We start from the raw sequence: 21,978 nt of genomic DNA on the forward strand, positions 1-21,978 counted from the left end.
AATTCTCATATCAATGGTAATTTTCAAATGGCTTATTCCAGCCACATTATGAGAATTATAAAGTCAAATATGAGCCAAGACCTATAGTGCATTTTCAAATCCACTTTACACATTATTTCCCATTGTAACAACACACATTACTTACAATACAAGAAATTCACAATTTGTACTTTCAAAACAGCCAAACAAACACAATTTTCAGAAGTAAACACATCACACATTTGCATATTAAGTATCAACATAATGTGGCAAAATATTGGAATCAAAAGCATGCAAAAACTCCACAACAATTGACACAAAATCACAAGGGAATTTACATGAGCCTTTATCAAATTTTTAACATGCAAGAAAGAAGCCAAGAATCAAGTCTCTCGTATCAATACCAGCCCCAAGAATGTTCATGCAATTTTGAAAGTTTTTTCACGATTTTCTTACCAAGGTTAAAAACACTAGACTAAACAAACGAACAATATTTTCACCTATATTTTCTAAGAAATTTTACCATGTAAAATACACCAAAAAATTAACAAAAATATCAAGAATAACAACTACAAAACTCAGTAATTTTATTAAACAAATTTGGTGCAAAGAGGGGTGTAGAAGCATTTCGGCGGTGTAGAAATATCAAGAAAGTTCCCTCAAAACAAAAACTGTAAGCAACCCACAGTCCAAGCCCAATCCAAGACGGAAAATGGGTTGGATCGGGTTTCACATGGGTTATGGGTCAAGAACTATGGGTCAACCACAAGTCAAAAACGTGACAAGCTTCTTCTTCCTCTCCATCGCTCATTCTTTTCTTTTCCTCTTTCATTTCTTTCCCGTTCCCAACACACACAGTCACATAATCATCTTCTTCCCTCAACCAAAATAAACTTCTTCTCACAATATTCTTTCCAAAATCTTTACACACATAAAAAATACAGTCACAACCAGATTCCAACATATCCACACATAACGGTTTAAAGCCAAAACCAATCGGACAAGATATGAAGGGGACAAACACGCATAGATTCATACGGCAGCGACGTGTGTAAAGGATCCTAGCATGCTAAACGTGAAGAAGATAGACTACAGAGAGATTCACTAAAACACAGTACAAAGCTTCAATCAACATCTCAATTTCAACGCAAATCAGAGAAGGCCGAATTCGAATACAAAGACAGAACATCAACACGTTGATTTCATGCGAATCAGTTGAAAGAAAAGAAGATACCTGAGCCGAATCAGACAATCGAAGGCTTCTCCTACTCTGGTTGCGGTTTCGTTTTGGATCTTCTTCTTCCGCCTCAAATCCGTTCCACGCAGCTTCGCCGTTTCTTCTCCGTTTTCTTTTCCGTTTTTCACTTCACGTTTGGAATGGATTTCGGATGGCTATGCCTTGCTTCAGCGTTTGTTCTGGTTCACTTCTGCTCAGGATTGATGCTGATCTTGATGATGATTTGCGGTTGTATTTGTTAGCTACGTTGTCGAATTCGCGAACGGTTTCTTTTTCCTTCTTCGAACTGAATCAGCTTCAATTCATTCCCGTTCTTGCTCCAATTCTGGTTGTGCATGAAAACGGTTGGTGATGGTGTTACGTTGATTGATTGAAGGAAGAAAAAGGATGATAATTGTGATTTTGGAAATTTGTTTATGAGTTTCAATGATGAGGATGAAGGTTTGGTTATGGAGGATTGTGGTGGTTTTGGTGGTGAATTGAAGTGGATTGTGGTGGTTGAGTGGTTTGTTATGGTGGTTTTTGGAGGTTGTTGTGGTGGAGAGAGAAGGTTGTTAGGGTGGTGAAAGTTTGTTGTGGTGGTGAATTGCCACGTGAGAAGAGAAAGGAGGAAGGAGAGAAAAAAGTTTTTTGTGATTTTTTGGATTTTTGTGAAATAATGATTGGTTGTGAAATTTTGACTATGGGTTTGACTTATATAGGTGATGTGGGAATGCTTGGACCAATTGGAGTGGGACATGTGGCACTAGACTTGTAACAAACTCTTAAAGACCAATAGCATTTGGACACATGGCACTTGGACTCTAACAAACTTAAAAGGGATTAAAATGTAAATAAAAAAAGTACAAGGACCGAAATGAAAATTAAAACTAAAATTGAATTGAAAAAGTAAATTAAAAATTAACGTAAAGCGAGACGATTAAAAACAACAAAGCAGATTAAAATGAAACAGAAATATTATGTGAAATGACCAAAATGCCCCTAGGGGCTTAAAACGACTAAAAATGACTCAGATGAAATTTTAAAATGGATTTTTAACAGGGAATTAAAGCAAGAACTTATACAAGACTCAGAGACAATTTTTAGAATTTAAACAGGGCTTTAACACATGAAAAGACTAAAATGCCCCTAGGGGCTAAACTGACTAAAAAATGACTCAACTGATGTTTTTTTTTTTGAAATGAATTTTGACATGAGATTGAAACAAGGACTTATACAAACCAATTTAAAAGACTCAAACAATTTTCAAGGATTAAAATGAGTTGAATGCAGGAAATGACTAAAATACCCTTACATGTGAATTTTGCAAGTAATATTGAAATAAAATGCAGAGAAAGATGTAATTGATCAGAGACGGTTCAAATGGCTTGTAATGCAAGAAAAGAAGAATTAAACAAGTATTTTTAGGTCCAAAATTAGGGTATAACAGCTGCCCCTATTTAAGTTTCTTTGTCCGGAGAGTCAAGAGACGAAGTCTTAGAGTTGACGGGACGAAGATACTTAAATATTAACATTTGCACTGCTTTTGGACATAAAAATACGCTTTCAGATTTTCAAAAATATGAATGTCATGCAATACTTTGATTATGAATGCAAGATAAACAACTGGAGTCCATGGAACATGTCATGTCACTGGGGATTCAGGCGGACATTGACAGGGTGGACAGACCAGGGGATAGAAAATAAGGTACAAGTTGTTCTTTGGATCGAACTAGTCACTTGACCAAGGAATACAAAACAAGAGATAGGTACAAGCTGTTCTTGGGATCGAACTTGGCACTTGACCCAGGAATACAAAACGAGAGATAGGTGCAAGCTGTTCTTGGGATCGAACTTGCCACTTGACCAGAAACATAGACATATAGGCAGATACAAGCTGCTCTTTGGATCGAACTGGCTGTTTGGCTGGAGATATAGACAAAAGGGTTGATACAAACTGTTCTTTGGATCGAACTTGCCGTTGGATTATCACCACATCATGTCGGTAGGTGCAAACTGTTCTTTTAGATCGAACTTGCCGTTTGACCGATAACAAAGCATAAGCTGGGTACAAACTGTTCTTTGGATTGACCTTGTCGTTTGTCCGGAAGCGTAGGTATATAAGCAGGTACAAGCTGTTCTTTTGATCGAACTAGCCACTTGACCAGTAACAAGATATAGATTGGAAGTCTGATTTGACAAGATACCTATGGAGGGTAAATTGTCATTGACTTGGTTTGAAGATAAACATGACCATTTTTGTTGGCCCAAAAGCAAATTGAGAGTAAATTGACATTGATTTGGATTGAATTGGAAGTTGACATTGAAAGAGAGATTGAGAATTGAGATTGAGCAGAGACATAGACATAGACATTGGATTGGAGAGTTGAAATTGAAAGAGATATTGGAAATTGGAATTGGATTGAGACATAGACATTGACATTGAATTGGAGAGTTTCAATTGACATTGAGATTGGATTGGAATTGAATTGAAAAATTGACATTGACATTGACATTGAGATTGGATTGAAATTGGAGATTGATTTGAAATTGAAATTGAGATTGCTTCGAATTTGACATTTGAATTGAAATTGCTTCGAATTTGACATTGAATTGAAATTGCTTCGAATTTGACATTGAATTGAAATTGAGATTGGAAATTGCTTCGAATTGACATTGAATTGAAATTGAGATTGGAAATTGCTTCGAATTGAGATTGGATTGAATTGACATTGGAGTTTGAGAGTTGAGATTACATCGAATTTGACAGTTGAAATGATTTGAAATTGACAGTTGGAATTGAAATTGAGATTGGGATTGAGTTTGACAGTTGACATTTGGATTGAATTTGACAGTTGAGAGTTTGGATATGCAACATGTATGTATGGTATAACAAGATTATTGAATGTATGAGCACATAAAATGCATGATTATGCATGTATGAATGCTTGAAATGCATGATTGGTTTGTAGTTTGACAGAGAAGTTTCGCAAAGGCAGACAAAACATTGGAAGATTGGGCACGTAGTGGCTCGTGCTGCAACACATTTACAGGGGAGAACCTCTTTGGAGGGATCGTCGTTGAAAGACGTATCGAAACCATGGCCTAGGGCAATAAAACTTGCAGAGGAGGGACCCTTGGAAGGTTCTTGGATACAGGTCGCCGTTGCTAGGCGTGTCAGTGCTGGGTAAACATTGGATGTTCGCATCTGTGGTCAATGCTTTTCATTATTTCATTCTTTCATTCTTTCATTTTCAACCCCATTTTTGCCTGAACCGCCCTTTCGGGTTTTCGATTCACCGGGGAATAAATTCTTTTTACTGCCCCATTTTTGCCTGAATTGCCTTCATAGGTTGTCAATCAGCGGGGGGCTCATTTTTGCCTAAGCCGCCCTTTCGGGTTTTCAACTTAGCGAGCTTTTCATTTTCATTTTTTCCAATTTTTTCATTTTCATTCTGTTTTTTTCATTCTTGCCATTGACCACAGATCATCATGGGGAGTAACCTGCTTGTAACTTGTATTGAAATAGGCATTGACATTCATTTATTCATGCATGTTTCATTGAAATGTACCCTGTTGCTCAGGTTTGCTTTCAAAATAGACAGAAAAAGATTTTTCAATTTTCAAAGATGTTTGTTTCAGACATTGACATCATCAAATAGAAAGAAAATGTTTTGTATATAGCATTGAAAGTAGAAAGAGAAATAGAGTTTCAAACAATAGCACAGGCTCAAATTGATGTAGAAGAGTGAGAGTCAGCCAAAGGCATGACTTCACGGATTTACAAAGCTTGGAAAATGGTAATTTTATTGGTTGGTGATACATTGAACACGATGACCACTACATTTCATAGAAATTTTGAATTCACAGGTACAGAAGCTTCTGATGAAGATGATCATTGACAGTTGCAGATGCCCCAAGGGGTGATGGTAATTTGCCAGATATAGTTACTTGTCTTTTATTATCAACCTCATTTTTGCATGCACCGCCCTTTCGGGTTTTCGGCTCATCGAGGCGCTCATTCTTGCCTGAGTTGCGTACAATCTCAGCGAGCTTTTTCATATTCATTTTTTTTGTCCCTAACTTTTGCCTGGATCGCCCTTTCGGGTTTTCGATCCACCGGGAAGCGCATTTTTGCCTAGGCCGCCCTTTCGGGTTTTCGACCTACCACGCTGTTCTTTTCTTTTTAGACAAAGTATTTCTTGACTATATCGGCATTAACAGGATTTGGGAGTTCAACACCATCCATGTGTGTAAGAATCAAAGCACCACCAGAGAAAGCCTTCTTGACAACATAAGGACCTTCATAGTTAGGTGTCCACTTGCCCCTTGGGTCGGGTTGCTGACTTATCCTTCTTTTCAATACAAGTTCGCCCTCCTTGAATTCTCGAGGTCGGACTTTCTTGTCAAAAGCATTCTTCGTTCGCACTTGATACAACTGTCCATGAGCCATAGCATCCATACGTTTCTCTTCAATCAAATTCAATTGGTCATACCGACTTTGACACCATTCAGCCTCAGTTAATTTTGCTTCCATGATTACTCGAAGAGATGGAATCTCCACTTCCAGAGGGAGAACTGCTTCCATACCATACACAAGAGAGAAAGGAGTTGCCCCGGTTGAACTGCGCACTGTAGTACGATAACCATGCAGGGCAAAAGGTAACATTTCATGCCAGTCTTTGTAAGTAGTGACCATCTTCTGAACAATCTTCTTGATGTTCTTGTTAGCGGCCTCAACTGCACCATTCATCTGAGGTCTATAAGGAGAAGAGTTATGATGTTCAATCTTGAATTCTTCACATAAAGCTTGCATCATGCTATTGTTCAGATTGGAGCCATTGTCAGTGATGATTTTGTTGGGAACACCGTATCGACAGATGATGTTATTCTTGATAAACTTCACTACCACTTGCTTGGTCACATTTGTATAGGAAGCAGCTTCAACCCACTTGGTGAAATAATCAATTGCCACTAGAATGAAACGATGTCCATTGGAAGCTTTTGGTTCAATTCTTCCGATCATGTCCATGCCCCACATAGAGAAAGGCCACGGGGAGGAGATAACATTGAGGGCATGTGGAGGCACATGAATCTTGTCAGCATAAATTTGACATTTGTGGCATCTTTTGGCATGTTTGTGGCAATCACTCTCCATAGTCATCCAGTAATAGCCGGCTCTTAACAACTTTCTTGACATGGTGTGACCCGAAGCATGGGTCCCAAAAGTACCATCATGTACATCATGCATCAATTTCTCAGCTTCTTGTCTGTCAACACATCTCAACAAGACCATATCATAGTTCCTCTTGTATAGGATTTCTCCGTCCAAAAGGAATTTGCTAGCCCATCGTCTCAAAGTCTTTTTATCCCTGTTGGAAGCACCGGGTGGATATTCACGATTCTGCAAGAATTGTTTGATGTTGTAATACCAAGGCTTTTCATTATTCACATCTTTATCAGCTTGATCTGGCATATTTTCAATGGTAAACACATGAGCGGGTCTATCAAGGCGCTGCACTTTGATTACGGGCACATCATTCCAGTGATTGACACGAAACATAGAAGACAAAGTAGCAAGAGCGTCAGCCATCTGATTTTCATCCCGAGGGATATGGTGCAGCTCAACCTTGGTAAAGTATGTCAACAGACGTCTTGCATAGTCACGGTATGGGATCAGCTTCTCATGATGAGTCTCCCATTCGCCTTTTATCTGATTAATAACAAGTGCAGAATCTCCATAGATGTCAAGGTGTTTGATTCTCAGATCAAGGGCTTCTTCAATGCCCAAGATGCATGCTTCATACTCAGCTATGTTGTTCGTGCATTCAAAAGTTATTCGAGCAGTGAAAGGAATGTGGTGCCCCTGTGGAGTTACAATGATGGCTCCAATCCCTTTACCATAAGCATTGACAGCACCATCAAACACTAATCCCCATTTGCTATTGGGGTCCGGCCCTTCATTGATCAGTGGTTCTTCACAGTCTTTCGCTTTCAGATACATAATCTCTTCATCAGGGAAATCAAACTCAATCGGCTGGTAATCATCAAGAGGTTGACAAGCAAGATGCTCAGCAAGGATGCTTCCTTTGATTGCTTTCTGAGCTTTGTACACAATATCATATTCAGACAACAACATTTGCCAACGTGCAATCTTTCCAGTAACAGTAGGCTTTTCAAAGATATACTTGATTGGATCCATTCGGGATATCAACCAAGTTGTATGATTCACCATATAATGACGCAGGCGTTTGGCAGCCCAAGCTAAAGCACAACAAGTCTTTTCAAGCATTGTATACCGAGTTTCACAGTCGGTGAACTTCTTGCTCAGATAGTAGATAGCATGCTCTTTCTTACCAGTCTCATCTTGTTGACCGAGAACACAACCCAGAGAATCATACAACACTGACAAATACATAATCAAAGGCCTTCCTTCCACTGGTGGGACAAGGATAGGTGGTTCCAACAGGTATTCTTTAATGCTATCAAAAGCTTCCTGACATTCATCATTCCATACAACAGGCTGATTCTTTCTGAGCAATTTAAAAACTGGTCCACAGGTAGTAGTCATGTGAGATATGAATCTTGAAATATAGTTCAGACGTCCGAGGAAACCTCTGACTTGCTTTTCAGTTTGAGGGGCCGGCATCTCTCTGATGGCTCGGACTTTGTCAGGATCAACTTCAATGCCTCTTTGACTGACAATGAAGCCCAGCAACTTTCCAGATCTTACACCAAATGTACACTTGTTAGGATTCAATCGCAGCTTGTACTTTCTCAATCTTTCAAACATCTTTTTCAGATACACAACATGCTGCTCTTCATCGCTTGACTTCACAATCATGTCATCAACATATACTTCAATCTCTTTGTGAATCATATCATGAAATAGAGTGGTCATACCCCTTTGATAGGTAGCACCGGCATTTATCAAGCCAAACGGCATCACTTTATAACAGAACGTTCCCCACGGAGTGATGAAGGACGTCTTTTCTCTATCTTCAGGTGACATTCGTATCTGATTATAATCAGAGAAACCATCCATAAAGGAGAACACTTTGGATTGAGCAGTACTGTCAACAAGCACATCAATATGAGGCAATGGGAAGTTATCTTTCGGACTGGCTTTATTCAAATCTCTGTAATCAACACACATTTGAACTTTCCCATCTTTCTTTGGTACTGGTACGATGTTGGCAATCCACTCGGGGTATTCAGTTGTCATGAGGAAACTCGCGTCAATTTGCTTCTGTACTTCAGCCTTGATCTTAAGAGCCATGTCTGGACGAGACCTTCTCAATTTCTGCTTGACAGGAGGACATTCGGGTCTTGTCGGTATCCGATGTTCCACAATCTTGGGATCTAGACCCGGCATATCTTCATAGGACCATGCAAAGACATCTGGATAATCATGAAGAAGCTGGGTGATCTTCTTTTTCACTTCTGGCTCAAGTGCTGCACCAATCTTGATCTCTCGCTTGTTCTCTTCAGTACCCAGGTTGATAAGCTCAATCTCTTCCTGGTGAGGCTGAATGGCTCTTCTTTCTTGCTCAAGCAGTCGAGTGATCTCATACGGTATCTCTTCATCATCATCCTCATCTTCAGCTTCATATACAGGGAATTCAAAATTTGGAGGAACCATAGGGTCACTGTGTTCAACGGGTTTATTGTGGTTCAATCTGCATAATATGATTGGGGTGATTTTAGAAAAAGTGTTTTCATGCAGATTTTTGAAATTAATAAGAAAATACAGATGTTTTGGTTTTTTCTGGCATTACCATTATTTCCAAGAAAAAGGCACTAAAAAGTAAAAAACAAAGAGTCGCGGAAAAGACGACAATTTTTTATTGATAACGGCAATGCCGAAACAAACACGCCCTTACAATGATATCACTTTCGCCTTGGGCAGAGCGAAAGGATTGTTATTTTGAAAACAAAGAAAAACATGAGCAACAAGACACATTACATGGAAGCATGCATGACTAAAGGAACATCAATGGCCTCCCAATTTCTCACAATGCCTCCTGGTACAACAAATGTAGGCACGTAACCACTTTCAGCAGCATCTTCAGTAATAGCATTAATAAACCCAGCACTGTAGAAAGTCCCTGTTGAAACACCAGAGGTTGGGGAGAATCCAAGGCCCTCTTTACGCTTGTTTTCCAAGATCTGAATCACTTTGCCCCAGCCAGCAGCTTGCCCTTCTTGAACAGCCTTCTGGGCGTCTTTCAGTGAAGCCATGCTAGCACTAGCCCTTCGGGGTTCTGCACCTTCAACAGTCAAGCCTTGAAATGACGTCCCTTCAGCGGACCCTGCTTCAACACAAGAGAAAGATGACACTTGGCTAACCAGATATGCTTCTTCACCATGTACAGTGACAATCTTACCGTTCCTTATGAACTTGAGCTTTTGATGCAAAGTGGAAGTTACTGCTCCAGCATCGTGAATCCACGGTCTTCCGAGGAGACAACTGTAAGAAGCATTGATGTCCATAACCTGGAAAGTGATCTGAAATGTCTCAGGACCAATGGTAATTGGCAAGTCTACTTCCCCAAGAACATCTTTGCGAGATCCGTCGAAAGCCTTAACCAAATAGCTGCTTCCCCTCAGAGAAATTCCATGATGACTCAATTGTCTTAGTGTAGACTCATGCATTACGTTTAAAGATAATCCAGTGTCCACCAACACATTGGATATCATGTCAGACTTGCAGTGTACTGAGATATGCAGAGCCAAGTTGTGGTGTTTTCCTGCTTCGGAGAGCTCATCATCACCAAATCCCAAGTTATTGCAAGCAGTAATGTTACCCACTATTCCATCGAACTGATCCACAGGGACTTCATGATCCACATATGCTTGCTCCAGTACTTTCATCAACACTTTCCTTTGAGCTTCTGAGCTCAAGAGCAGAGACAAGATGGATATCTTTGACGGAGTTTGCAGTAGCTGGTCAACAATCTTATAATCGCTCTTCTTGATGAGCCTCAAAACCTCGTCCAGATTAGACTCTTTAATGGGTTGGCCCGAGGGGCTGGCATTCTCTTCCTCAAGGTTAGCCATGTTTCTTCTCTTGTACAATCTTGTCTGATAAACTCTATCTGGTTGGTGAATATTGCGAGCACGAGCCACCTTTCAGACTGCGGCAGAAGAACCAGGAGACAATGAGCACGGGAAGCCATTTGTGACCGATGAATGATGCATATGATGCATGATATGCAAATGCGAAAAGACTCTTTTTTGTCAGAGGACTTTGTCAAAGTGGTTGTGAACATCACGGAGAAACACAGTTTTATTTGAAAATCTTGAGCAAAACTAAAAGTTTAGTTGAGATGGTATCACTTGGTGTTCACATCCGTGATGTTCAAAAGATGACTTGTCTAAGTCCTCCGATAAATGCATGGGAAAAAGTTTATGCATGTATGCATGTATGCATGAATGCATGATTATGTTCAAGTTCGGAGAAAACATGGTGGGTTGAAGTTCAAAGTTGAAAAGTCATGGGTGGACAGGGTGTCCGGTGAATCTAAGGCTTTAGGATAATAGTAACCGGGTTCTAAAAAGGTTCCCAAGTTGCAACCTCTCCGACGTATATCACGGTGTCACGAGACAACACTCGCTCCATGATTATCCGTAAGAAGGTCTAGCTTGAGTGTAGTATCGCGTGACGACTAAAACTCGAGACAACACTCGGTTTAGCCTCCGCACTACATCCTAGAAAATGGCCATGGATGGGTTTGGTTATCTACGGTTCATAGCGTCATAGAACAATTGGAAGTAAAGTGCCTAAACGCGACAACACGCGCCGACAACATCACCCCCAAAATGCCTCAGCTATGTGGGATTGATCGCATAATCCAAAACACGAGGCAACCCCCGGAATGAATTGTCGATTATATCCCTCCTAAATCCTAAGTTCACTCAGCCCGGGTGCAGGACTTTTGATATTCTCACCCCACACGTTTGCAAGAAATTAAACATTTATTCACATAGGAAAGCAAGTAAAAGAAGCGAGTAAAAATACAAGCGCAAGCGTGGAAATAAAGACTAGGCGTAACTCTCGAATCTCCCCAGTGAAGTCGCCAGCTGTTTTATCTTGGTTTTCGGGTGTCAAACATTGATTACGTTTGAACCTTTTTAACCGGTGATATCTTATTTTTTTCTTGGGAAGGGAAAAAGTAAGCAAAACCCTTAAGAATCGAGGTCCGGGAGTTGTTTTCGCTACGGGAAGGTGTTAGGCACCCATAACGACTATAGTATCCTATAGGAACCGTCTTTAATTTCTACGCGCGCGCTTTATTTTTAAATGCTATTTTGAAAGTGTTCATTTAAGCCTAAAGGTATTCTAAGTGAAGAATTGGAGGGAGAAGAATGTTTTTGGATTTTTATTTTAGTTGAATTGAAGGAATTTTGTTCCTTGCCTACGTACCCGTTTAAGGGATCAAATCCACCGTAGTTCTCTTCCAAAAATGTTTTTGTTTTTGTTGGTTGATTTTAAGTTTGAAAATGGAATTTGAAGAATAAGAGAGAGGCCATGAGAATTTAAGAAAAGAGTGAGGTTTGATTAGTCATTTTGCAAAAGAAGTCAAGCATGATTATTTTTCATTGAAATTTGATTAAGAAAATAAAAGGGAAAATTACAATGGGATTTTGATCCCAAGGTTTATTTAGAAAATGGTTTGAGTGATGTTGTTCACATTTTTTGGAAAATTGATTTTTCTAAGTATAAAGCCTAAACATTCATCTAAACATACAATCCTAAACATACATCTAAACATGCATATTCTAGCTATATACCTAAAGTGGTGTGTGTGCATGTGTCGGTGCTTGTGTCGGTGTACATCATTAGAGTCCATTGTCCTTACATCATTGGCCTAGATACATTCTATGGTCTTGTAAGAATTAAAAATGGCATAAAAGTAAAATACAAAATATCCTAAGTTTTACATTCTAAGTCTTGGTGAAACTTAAAGTGCAAGAAATAAAATGGAGATGGAATGAGATATGGAATGTTTATGATGTATGAAACATGGAACAAAGAGATTAGTAGCACAGGATATAATATGGAAAACAAAGCAAGTAGAAATTGCATAACAAAGTGAGCAAAACTCAACCGAAAAGTAACAAAAACTTTAGCAAAAAATGGGAAAATGGACTTGAAAGATTACCATAACATCAAAGCAAATTTAAGACTTAAAATTCTCATATCAATGGTAATTTTCAAATGGCTTATTCCAGCCACATTATGAGAATTATAAAGTCAAATATGAGCCAAGACCTATAGTGCATTTTCAAATCCACTTTACACATTATTTCCCATTGTAACAACACACATTACTTACAATACAAGAAATTCACAATTTGTACTTTCAAAACAGCCAAACAAACACAATTTTCAGAAGTAAACACATCACACATTTGCATATTAAGTATCAACATAATGTGGCAAAATATTGGAATCAAAAGCATGCAAAAACTCCACAACAATTGACACAAAATCACAAGGGAATTTACATGAGCCTTTATCAAATTTTTAACATGCAAGAAAGAAGCCAAGAATCAAGTCTCTCGTATCAATACCAGCCCCAAGAATGTTCATGCAATTTTGAAAGTTTTTTCACGATTTTCTTACCAAGGTTAAAAACACTAGACTAAACAAACGAACAATATTTTCACCTATATTTTCTAAGCAATTTTACCATGTAAAATACACCAAAAAATTAACAAAAATATCAAGAATAACAACTACAAAACTCAGTAATTTTATTAAACAAATTTGGTGCAAAGAGGGGTGTAGAAGCATTTCGGCGGTGTAGAAATATCAAGAAAGTTCCCTCAAAACAAAAACTGTAAGCAACCCACAGTCCAAGCCCAATCCAAGACGGAAAATGGGTTGGATCGGGTTTCACATGGGTTATGGGTCAAGAACTATGGGTCAACCACAAGTCAAAAACGTGACAAGCTTCTTCTTCCTCTCCATCGCTCATTCTTTTCTTTTCCTCTTTCATTTCTTTCCCGTTCCCAACACACACAGTCACATAATCATCTTCTTCCCTCAACCAAAATAAACTTCTTCTCACAATCTTCTTTCCAAAATCGTTTTACACACATAAAAAATACAGTCACAACCAGATTCCAACACATCCACACATAACGGTTTAAAGCCAAAACCAATCGGACAAGATATGAAGGGGACAAACACGCATAGATTCATACGGCAGCGACGTGTGTAAAGGATCCTAGCATGCTAAACTTGAAGAAGATAGACTACAGAGAGATTCACCAAAACACAGTACAAAGCTTCAATCAACATCTCAATTTCAACGCAAATCAGAGAAGGCCGAATTCGAATGCAAAGACAGAACATCAACACGTTGATTTCATGCGAATCAGTTGAAAGAAAAGAAGATACCTGAGCCGAATCAGACAATCGAAGGCTTCTCCTACTCTGGTTGCGGTTTCGTTTTGGATCTTCTTCTTCCGCCTCAAATCTGTTCCACGCAGCTTCGCCGTTTCTTCTCCGTTTTCTTTTCCGTTTTTCACTTCACGTTTGGAATGGATTTCGGATGGCTATGCCTTGCTTCAGCGTTTGTTCTGGTTCACTTCTGCTCAGGATTGATGCTGATCTTGATGATGATTTGCGGTTGTATTTGTTAGCTACGTCGTCGAATTCGCGAACGGTTTCTTTTTCCTTCTTCGAACTGAATCAGCTTCAATTCATTCCCGTTCTTGCTCCAATTCTGGTTGTGCACGAAAACGGTTGGTGATGGTGTTACGTTGATTGATTGAAGGAAGAAAAAGGATGATAATTGTGATTTTGGAAATTTGTTTATGAGTTTCAATGATGAGGATGAAGGTTTGGTTATGGAGGATTGTGGTGGTTTTGGTGGTGAATTGAAGTGGATTGTGGTGGTTGAGTGGTTTGTTATGGTGGTTTTTGGAGGTTGTTGTGGTGGAGAGAGAAGGTTGTTAGGGTGGTGAAAGTTTGTTGTGGTGGTGAATTGCCACGTGAGAAGAGAAAGGAGGAAGGAGAGAAAAAAGTTTTTTGTGATTTTTTGGATTTTTGTGAAATAATGATTGGTTGTGAAATTTTGACTATGGGTTTGACTTATATAGGTGATGTGGGAATGCTTGGACCAATTGGAGTGGGACATGTGGCACTAGACTTGTAACAAACTCTTAAAGACCAATAGCATTTGGACACATGGCACTTGGACTCTAACAAACTTAAAAGGGATTAAAATGTAAATAACAAAAGTACAAGGACCGAAATGAAAATTAAAACTAAAATTGAATTGAAAAAGTAAATTAAAAATTAACGTAAAGCGAGACGATTAAAAACAACAAAGCAGATTAAAATGAAACAGAAATATTATGTGAAATGACCAAAATGCCCCTAGGGGCTTAAAACGACTAAAAATGACTCAGATGAAATTTTAAAATGGATTTTTAACAGGGAATTAAAGCAAGAACTTATACAAGACTCAGAGACAATTTTTAGAATTTAAACAGGGCTTTAACACATGAAAAGACTAAAATGCCCCTAGGGGCTAAACTGACTAAAAAATGACTCAACTGATGTTTTTTTTTTGAAATGAATTTTGACATGAGATTGATACAAGGACTTATAAAAACCAATTTAAAAGACTCAAACAATTTTCAAGGATTAAAATGAGTTGAATGCAGGAAATGACTAAAATACCCTTACATGTGAATTTTGCAAGTAATATTGAAATAAAATGCAGAGAAAGATGTAATTGATCAGAGACGGTTCAAATGGCTTGTAATGCAAGAAAAGAAGAATTGAACAAGTATTTTTAGGTCCAAAATTAGGGTATAACAATATCTACTTATCACTTTATTACTTGGTAAACAATTTGTTACACTTTCCACATCCGACCATGGCCCACCTTGCCCCTAAAGGCCCTCTGCCATGGACGATGTTGAACTAAGTTGTTTGGCTTCTCTACCTATTAGGAAAATTCCTTAGAAAAATGCTCTTGTCCCATCACATTTTTCTCACGTAGGTGTATTACCAACGTGACATAGGTGTTGCTCGGTATATGACTTAAGTCAACGTAAGTTAACTCAGGTTTGGGTTCTGTTATAAAAATAGAACAACACCATGAGAATTGCCAAAACTCCATTGTTGCGGTTTTGATCTCCATTGTTGCGCTTTTCTCCAAGTTTAAGTCATTCAACGCCAATTACAATCCCAAAATCAAGTAAGTGTTTATTATCCTATTGCATTGCGTTTTTTTTATTGAATTGTTAGATATTTTTGGATGAATGGTTAGATATTTTTGATTGAATTGTTAGATTTTTTTATTCAATTTAGGTTTTTATGATTTTTGTTTTTTGATTTTATGATGTTAGATATTTATGATTTGATTGAATTGGTAGATGTTGATTAGAGTAGAATTGATTGAATTGTGGTAGTAATTGTTAGAAATTGTTAGGAATTGTAATATTGTGGTAGAATTTTTAGGATAAGAGTAGGTTTGACCATTGATGTTTGCATTGTGTAGATATGTCTCAAAAACAGGATGATTTTCAGTTAAAAAAGGAGGGAGAGAAGAAGAAAGCAAAAAACCACTGTGACATGGTACCATATCGAATGCGATGGATTCAGACAAAAAAACAAGGCGAATGTGCCGGTGTACAATTTCAACAAGATGTGCCACATAAACTATCGAGGACAACCCAATTGAAATAAATGACGAGGGAGATGATTAAATGTAATGACCTGTAATGTCTAATTTTTGTGGATGTTTTTTAATGTTTTTGGATATGTTGTACATTTTGGTATTGAATAAATTTGAATAAAATTACATATTGAATAAAGTTGCACAAGTGCATGAAATCAATTCAAAAAATATACAATTTTATTTAGTTTCAATTTCTTCTACGTTACATTACATTCTCCCTAAATATGTGGTATCGTCATGATGTTGGGTTTAAATTAAATTCTTGAAAGTTTGCCGAAAATGTTCACATTGAAGTAGCTTAGACTTGGTGTAAAAATTTACAAGGCCGTTTGATACTCAAAATAATGAAAAGAACACAACACATATATTTTATGAAATCAACTTTATATGTTTTCACATCCAATTCCCTCATATAAGATAAGTAGCGACAAAAGTAGTGCATTCCGATACATTCTGTTGAACTTAATCCTACTGCCCTGCAAATTGACAAGTTTCAATTGACAGAGGAGCATGATCAAGCACAAAACAATATCTTAGAGGTGCATTCCCTTTCTTGACACTCATCTTATACAAAGGTATTCGATGTGAAAACCTATATAGTTGATTTGGTAAAATACATGGTGTGTTTCTCTTCATTCTTTGAGTTTTCAAACAGACTTGCAAACTTTTACCCTAAGTATAAGACACTTAAATACCAACATCTTTAGCAAACTAACAAAAATTAAACTTAAATTCCTACAAAAAAAAACGACACTACATAATAATGATGTTACCTATACATAATCTTGTGGCAGAATCAAACTCTTGATAATATCTAAATGCGATCTAAATGCAGTGCTAACGATATATGGAGAACATACTCCTCACGCAGTCATCCACTGAGACGTCCATACTGAATGTACTCCACCATCCTTGTGTCTCCAGGGTTAGGTCCTTGGTTGATTTCATTCAGTTGATCCTTCAGATCCTTTAGTCTGACATCGACCCGAACCTTAAACAAATAAGGGTTTCTACCGTTGAAGCGTACTTGAGCGCTGAACAAATTGTCCATTGTTTCAGATCTACACCATATGAAATTAAACAATCAATAAAAAACTCATTAAAACATTTCATCAAACATTTGAAGTGCAAATTATACATAAACCCTAAAACTCAAAACTACAACATGAACATGCAAACATGTAAACTATTAAGCAATATAAGTCATTTACATGTAAACATTGTATCATTTCTTGCCAAAAAAATCAAAATTTAAACAAACCCTTAAGCTAAACAATTTCTAATTTAAGAGGAAAAATCTAACATATAAACATAAAATGTTAATGGTGTTTGATTATGAAAAAACTTATTTGTTATTGGAGTGTTATTTTATATGAACTTGAAGAAATTAAGGATTAGGATGATTTGAGAAACTTTTTACAATATTTCAAAAGTCTATGTCTTTGTCAAAAATTTCTTATTTAAACCCGTTTCTATGTTTTTTTTTCACATGACGAATGACTTAATTGAGAAACTTTTGACAAAGACATGGACTATTTTGAAATATTAATAGAGTAAGGAACTAATAATTTGAGAATCACTTACAAAGACAAAGACTAATTTGATGGTTTACTCCGTTTTTAACACATGTTTCACCTAAGGTATGCTATACAAAGTTGCTTCACTTTAAAGTTCGGTTTTAACACTTTGGTAAAAAATAAAGTGGGGTTAGTCTGGGAGAAGATAGTTGCTTCCCACCATGGAAAAGTTGTTTTTGTTCATTAAATTAAGTAATGAACATATCTTTATCATAATTTTTCCACAGCATATCTTTCTTTTTCAAACATTATCTTCAGGCTCCGTGAGATTGCAATTTACACACATCCACCAACACCGATCATAGTGAATCCCATTTCTTTACTCACAATTATAGAAACAACAAATAATTTCACGGCAGTTTTTTTTCCTCTCCCAATTGTTTATAAAATAATACTTATTAAAACTAATATTATTTATTGATTTATTTAAAAAAATTTTTAAAAAAACATCAAAAACAAAATTATTCTGAACCAGATCCGAGTATTTTTATGAACAAAGTTTGGGTATTTCTTCATCTTCCAATTCCAAATAAATCCACCTCAACAACAAGAAGTGGAAGTTTGTGTTTAAGGGATAAGGAGATGCAGTTTTAAAATTACAGTAAAAGGAGTGTCATTCAACTCAAGCAAAATATGTAGTTTTACGTTGTACAAATTGGTAAAGAAACTGGAAATTGTAAAATGTGAATTTCAATTATGAACACAAACTGCTCAGTGTATTTTTCTTCTCAACTATTGTTTTTTACTTCAATTTTCAGATGTGAAGTAGCATATATTAAGAAACTTATTATAGAAATATAAGCATCAAAAGTCGTGCATTCAACTTCTTAAAAATTAAAATGTTATGTTTTTCAATACAAAGTTGCTTTTTTTGGGTTCCTTAACATGTGTCCTTAAGACACAAGTTAGCATGACCCAATAAAAAAGGTCATGCTAACTTGTGCCCTAAAGACACAAGTTAATACTCCCTCCGTCCCTTAATGTAACCACCCATTTGATTTTATTTTTGTCCCTAAATGTAACCCCCTTTTCAAATTACTAGATGCATTTATTACTTTTTTCCTAAACATACCCCTAATTAATACTACTAACTTATCTTGAAATATGAAAAGTCAAATTTAATACACATACAAACAAAGGACAATTTGGTAATATTAATACACAAAACAGACACATTAATTACACTGACAACTTTTCTTAAGAAATGTGAAAAATGCAAAGGGGGGTTACATTAAGGGACGGAGGGAGTAACTACAAAAGGAAATGAAAAATACATTCGGCATTGAAAAAATTAACTTTTAGACTTCTTAGATGTTAAAAGCACAATTTCCAATACTATATTTTTATGTTGGGTTTTCTTAACATGTGTCTTAAGGGCACAAATTAACTTTTCCCATAAAAAACGTTTAAATGTTGTTCTCGCTACAAATTTATTGTACTATTTTTCACTTATTGTGATCTGCTTCAATTTGAGTTTGATGTAAGCTATGATAGTGTTGTTTTTAAAACGCACTACAGTGAGTTGAACAAAGTGCAAATGTGTGTGTTTTCGTTGCAAAAACAGAAAAGTATTTGTTCATTTATTTATTTGGGTTAATTATGTTTCTAGTCCCTATAAAATAGCGACCTTATAAGTTTAGTCCTTACTTAATTTTAATAGCATTTTTAGTCCCTAATTTTGTTTTTTTGCACTGAGTATTAGTCCCTACTCAATTCAAATTTGTTTAATTTATGCTTAAACTCTTAAATTTTTGAACAATTTTTTGCAGACATGTTTAGAACATTACTAAAAGTTCCTATGCAAAAAATTATCGCAAAATTTGATTTCTACATCCAGATTTTATTACTTTTTATCTTTAACTTTTGTCATTTTAAAAAATTCATATTTAATTCATTTCATGTCAGAAAATTCTAAATTTTAGTAAACGAACCTTTCATAGTGTTCTAATCTTGTCTCAAAAAAATCGTTCAAAAATTTAAGAGTTTAAGGATAATTAATCAAACTTTGTTTTAGTAGGGACTAAAATTATAAGTAAATTTTTTTTATAGGGACTAAAAATGCTATTAAAATTAAGTAAGGACTAAACTTACAAGGTCGCTACTTTATAGGGACTAGAAACATAATTAACCCTATTTATTTTGATAGCAGAGAAATATTTATTCAGAACGAGACCCATCAGTACAGAAAATAAAGACCCCGCTCAAACCAAAGTACTTGAAATTAAATTGTTGTTGGTGGCTATAAGGTATGTTTCATCGAGTTAGAATCTTCTTCATTTAGTGTACTCTTCAATCTCCATTTTTTCTTTTTTTTTTCCCTTTTTTTGATACAAATCTCCATTTTTTCTATTTGAAGAGATAAAAACACAATGAAGTTTGAAAAAAATACAAATAATTAATATTGGTGGAACCTACTTACTTGTATGACCCACTATCTACTTTTTTGTATCTGTCTCTCACAAAATGATATTTTCTATTTATTTGAAACAAATGGAGATGATTTTTACTCGAGCTTCATCTTCCACGATACAAATGGGTAAACAATTCTTTTTAGCTATCAAATGAGAAAAAAATGTTTGCACAACTTAAATTTAGCGGTTACAACTTTGATATGAATAATATATGCTTTAACTTTTGTTGATTCAATTTTTTTCCTTGTAGTTAAGACCAGGAAGAGCACTAAAAATTGTAGTCTTCATCTTCACAATTAGAACACGCAAACAAAGACTTTTTGACTTTTGAGTATCTCTTTTAACTTTAAGTTTTTAACTTTGACTTTTAGATTAAACTAACAAAATACATCTGATCACTTGTTGTTGATTAATAATTGAAGGAAATTTCACCAAAAAAATAAATTAAGATAATCATTATAATATTACGAGTGAAGTATGTAATCATTGTCAAAAGAGAGTAAAGTATTTTAAAAAAAATGGGTAAAGGTTGATTTTAGTCTCTATGAAATTATTAAATTTTTATAACAGCCAATATATAACAAAACAATACATAGTCCCAGCGCTATGGCAATACAGGAACAGTCCCATAAGAACAAAAAATGAACCTTCCCATACTACAGCAAGCACCAGACGCGAGGCACAGGGAAGAAAAGCAAAAAACTGCAACTAGAAACAAAAGCCTCAAAGCTGCCAATCACAGTGAACCCTATTGAAGTTGTATGTGGTAGGTCTTTAAATATAATGTCATACTCTTAACTTAAAGGCCACGGTGATAAAAAAAAAAAAGGAAACACAATTATTGGGATTCAGGACAATAACTAAATGGTAACTATAAAATATTTTAGCGAAATATATATCCGTTATTTCTTTTTGCTAGTAAGAACTCACTCATCCATGCATGGTGTAATTGTAATATCTTGAGCATGGGACTCATACTATCTGTAGGACACAAAAACTGATTCACATTTGCCATCAATGCACCTATACCTTTGAACTAGAGTATTTGGTGGGCAATCATTGTCAGTTATACAAACAACATCTCCTGTGGTGAAAGAATATAATAAACTAATGTTATAAAAATGAAGTAAAGATTATATATGAACTACAAACTAAAGAAGGAAATTTGAAAATCCTTCAAAAAAAAAAAAGGAAATTTGAAAAGGATGGAAAAAAAAAACATTACCCTCAACATTATTTGCAACAAGAAATAGGAAAATAAATAAAATTATAGTAAACACAAGCTTATGAGCCATATCTTCTCTCTTTACATACAACAAATATAATTTATTTGATCACTTTATAGTGTATAATCTTTACATACAACAAATGTAATTTATTTGATCACTTTATAGATGTTGCGTAAAGAAAAATGTAAATATTTTTACCTCTTAATAACTTTTAAAAGTCACTCCCTAAATTTAAAATATTATTAAGTGTCTCTTAAGAAGATCAATGTGTTATATTTGTCCATTTACCACACTTAATAAAAGCGCACCATAAAAAACTTGCTAATCATTAGGATTTAATATTTTGGTAATTAACTTTATTACTTTTGATGATCGAAAGGGGAAATTTTTAAAATAATAATGCATAAGTTATTAGTTTAACCTTATTGTAGGAGTTTTTATTACTTATAATTGCATGAATTCATCAACATTCTCATTCAGATAAAGTCTTTGATTGGCATGTATATATGATGTGCGGATTAGGCAAGTGTACCAAATAGTTTATCAAGTAACAAAGTGATAAGTAGAGTATCGTATCCACAAGGATTGTCGTTTCTTCAAACAATCCGAGTTACTTATTTTTGGTTGACAAATAAAAAAAAGAGTTAAAGGGTTAGAGATTTGCGATTTTTATCTGTTTGCAACAGAGCAAGCTACCTGTTTTGGTTGCAGAAAAGTAAGTAGCGGTTAGGATTTTTCGAATCCCCCTACTTATATTGTTGGAAATTAAATAAGAGTTATGTCGCGTTTATTTATTCTAGGTAGACAATACAAGTGATGAGGTCGTTGGGAAGTTACTAACCTAGTCGGTCGTCAAGCTGC

General features: G+C 35.9%; 1 long non-coding RNA gene across 1 annotated transcript; it reads right to left on the minus strand.

Annotated features, from left to right (window-relative positions):
- Positions 1-20,421: 20,421 nt before the first annotated feature.
- On the minus strand, positions 20,422-21,362 carry LOC146935697 (uncharacterized). The gene is made up of 2 exons (XR_015030328.1): positions 21,114-21,362; positions 20,422-20,972 (listed from the first exon to the last, which is right to left on the minus strand). It is a non-coding gene; the product is annotated as an uncharacterized LOC146935697 (long non-coding RNA).
- Positions 21,363-21,978: the final 616 nt, after the last annotated feature.

Source organism: Medicago sativa, chromosome 3 (assembly GCF_051527215.1).
Source record: "Medicago sativa cultivar Bolivia chromosome 3, Bolivia_mono, whole genome shotgun sequence".
In the NCBI taxonomy this organism is placed as follows: domain Eukaryota; kingdom Viridiplantae; phylum Streptophyta; class Magnoliopsida; order Fabales; family Fabaceae; genus Medicago; species Medicago sativa.